Raw genomic sequence first — 3,870 nt, forward strand, 5'->3', positions numbered from 1 at the left:
GAGAGAGAGAGAGAGAGAGAGAGAGAAAGAGAGATAGAATTTGGGAGAAGAATTGGGAATTGTATTACTCATTTCATGTCCCATACAATGAACCACTCGGTCCCTTTATACACAGCTTTACAGCACTATCAACAATGGTATTCTTCTTGTAACTGTTTCTAACTAACTAACCACCCCAATCAGTTGTAACTAACAATTAATACCAATCCCACTATTAACTATTTCATGGGCTAATTACACAATTACTAAGAACTAGCTATACTCCAATGCACCTGGTAGCAGCAACTATTACTCACAGGCTCCTCACGCATCAGGTATCAGCTTACCACGCATCAAACATCAGCAATCAATATCAGCTACAACGCCCACACCAGAGGAGTCCTATCATTTAAGAAACAAACCTTTGAGCAATCAAGGCATCATTGTTATACATTGAGTATCGTTCACGAACACGAGATATCATGTCTAAACTAATAGGAGGGTAATGGGTATAACAGATAACTTTGCATCCAAACATCTGTGCAAGTGGATACGTAAAAGCATATCCACTAGTGTCAAAATAATATAAGGGAGTAAACTTGTACAAAGCTTCCCATGAGAGATAGACCGAACCCAGACTTTGACCAATCATAGTGAAGTGAGGGTAAGTGGTTTCTTCAACCCACTTCCTTTTATAGAGATGCAGCACCTGAACATATAAGATATCATAAACTAAGATAATATAACAATGGTAACAATGAAACAAAATATTCAGAGATTGCCGAATATTCACAACAACATGCATTGTAACAGCAACTAACATCAAATGAACAAAGAATCAAACACTCACCATAATTGGTAAGACAAATCACTGCTACTAAAGTACAAAATCCCAGCACATTCCCAACAACATTAGTGATACAATCAACAAAATTGGAGATACAGTGCTACGCAAGGCAATTGAATGTTCCAAAGGTTCAAGGTAGATTATTGCGGACTAACATCTCACCAATAAGCTTTGGCTCATATGGCATTTCCATAAGGCCCATGGGGTAAGAAGCACAGGTACTCCAAAAGTCTCTAGTGCATCCATGTAATTTGTTATTGAAAATTATTACCTTAGAATTTTATTTATGTTTTTAAAGATTTTGATAGTTGTTGGTATCACCATGCATAGGTGTCTTAATTTTTCAAGAATTGTCGTGTCCCTTGACAGTGTCCATGTCCATGCTTCTTAGCTCGTGTTCAAAACACACTGGAATACTGGACACATATGTAACTTAAATATACACACAAACAAGCAGCAACAAAAACATATAAGGCTAACATCTCAGCAATAAGATTGCCTCTCAAAAAATAAACATGTAACTAACTCTCACTACTAAACCTATAGGAGTTGTGAAATTTGTTTAATTCCAAAACTTTTTCATGAATTCGTACATCTTGAATATTTCCACACTGACTACATGATATAAACAAATTCTCAAACTCACAATTAAATAAAATCTCAAATCCAATCAGCTAATTTCACTAATTCCAGAAAGAGAGAGAGAGAGAGAGAGAGAGAACCTTAGGTGGGTGAATTAGCTTGACTCCAAATCGATCAAGAGCGTGAGCCATCAAGCTGTGAGGCGAGGCATCGTGGTCACCAGTGTAGATGACGCAGTCAAGGTCAAGGTGAGAAGTCTATTCTTGGATGGCTTTGACAGCACACCAAAGTACTCTCTCTCTGCCACCACCATCGTTGGTGTAGGGATGAAAGAACCCCATGGCTCTCTTTCTGTTTCATCTGATGTGGATACATAATTTGATAATGAGGGCTGAAACTGAGAAAGCAGTGATCAGAGCCCATATCACAAATGCAATAGCCATCAACTCTGTTTTTGGAGCTCAAAACATGCCAAATGGCAGAGACTAAGGTTAGGATAGGCAGGCTTCTCAGCTTCTGTGACTATAACTAATTGGGCAAGAACATACAAAAAGAATGGGCAATCTTCTAACAATACATTTTACTCAAAATGATTTAAACCAAATTCTACCAATGCCTACGCCACTTTCTTTGTGCCTGATTTACTCGAAACAACCTTCCAAACTTTGCATCTATGAAGCAACAACTTTGTCTCCATGATCAGGTGACCCCTCACAAAGAGAGAAGGCTGCATCTGCATCGACGAAATATTAATAAGTCTAAAAGGTACTATTGAACATAAAACTATAAGATTTAACATCTAACATAATAGAAATAATACCTTAATCCATTTTAATCATTTATAGAACCAAATAATAATAATAATTTGATTATAAATATGATGACAATAATGTGATGAGGCCACCTGATCGTTTGCTTAAACCAGGCCAATCTAAAGATTCTAAACAAAGCTCAGCTTAAATCTAGGAAGGACACAAGTAGGGGTACGGGTATGACACTAGCAATTTTTGAAAAATTATAACATAACACAGTGGGTACAACACCTCAAATGAAGCGTCCGTACTTCCTAGGCTTTAATAAATCCAAGCATAATTTAATGTTAAAACTCTAACCATTAGCCTTCTAATAACATTACATTACAAGCAGAGTTTTCACCATAATGAAATCTTATCAATGAGTGTCTAGACCTATCATTCTTCAACAGGCACAATCAATCTAAATAGCTTAAAAAAACCAGAATTGGCTGTTGTGTAAGCTTTGCTTTGGCAAGTAACAAAAAGTTCTGTTGGGAATTTAATCAAACACATAGGACTCATAGAGAGCCAACCAAATAATAACAACTCCCACATGGAATTCAAACCCACAATCCCACTAACTGAAAGAAACCCATTTTACTAACACAAAAATACATATTATTTCTTGGGTTCTTTTTTCTCCTTCATCAATTGCTTTTGTTATATATATCTCTCTTTGTAAAATAGTGACTTTTATCTATAACGAAAAAATATACAAACATTGAAAGAAAACACAGAGAAAAAAAGGGCATTAAAATTTGAAGAATACAAATGAATGAGAACGAGTGTGGTACGTACCTGTTGATGTGGGTAAGGAGGAAGTTTTGGACTCTTTTGGCTAAATATTGCTAAATTTAAAACATATTTGCGTTATAGATACTGTTACAAGTTATTTAGGAAAATGAGGAGGGAAATTGAATTTCGGCAACAGTGTTACTGAAATTCAAGAAAAAGTAGGAGAGAGTAAAGCTTGAATTTCGGCAACAGTGTTGCTGTAATTCATCTGCCCAATTTTCCTCACCTGCCAGGATGTATGAGTGTGAGAAGTGAAATGAGTGAGTGCCCAAAAAAAAATAATAATTGTGGCAATGGTATTGTCGAAAATGGTAGAGAAAAAAAAAGTGAATGCCAAAATCTGGGGAAGTATTAAGGAAAAATATAATGTGTTACGTACACAATATTTTTACAATATTTTCACAATAAATCATAGGTAACTAGTTATTATTAGTTCAAATTTAAATTTGACATTGAGATTACTATTTTAATCTAACAATAACAACAAGTAACAATCTGATACTTAGAATTTGTTGTAAAAATATTGTAAAAATTGTGTGCACTTATTATTTCTTTTAAAAAAAAAAAAGGTGTAATGGAGTTGCCGAAAATTTTGTGGCAATTGTGGCTTGCCGAAAATGGGAGCAAAAAAAAAAATTTCAATGGGTTTGTGGCAATTTTTTTTGGCAATTGTGACAATGGCATTGCCGAAAATGGGAAAAAAAATAAAAACTTTTTTTCCCAATTGTGGCAATGGTATTGCTGAAATTGTGGGGGAAAAAAATTTCCCCACAATTTCGGCAATGGCATTGCCACAATTGGAAAAAAAAGAAAAAAACTTATTCCCCAAATGGTATTGCCACAATTGGGAAAAAAAAAAAAATTTTTCCTCAC

General features: G+C 35.1%; 1 pseudogene; it reads right to left on the reverse strand.

Annotated features, from left to right (window-relative positions):
• Positions 1–2,979, reverse strand: part of LOC112023912 (GDP-Man:Man(3)GlcNAc(2)-PP-Dol alpha-1,2-mannosyltransferase-like) — an 8,763-nt pseudogene extending 5,784 nt beyond the window's left edge.
• Between the last annotated feature and the right edge of the window lie 891 nt (positions 2,980–3,870).

Source organism: Quercus suber, unplaced genomic scaffold, assembly GCF_002906115.3.
Source record: "Quercus suber isolate HL8 unplaced genomic scaffold, Cork oak 2.0 scaffold_182, whole genome shotgun sequence".
NCBI lineage: Eukaryota > Viridiplantae > Streptophyta > Magnoliopsida > Fagales > Fagaceae > Quercus > Quercus suber.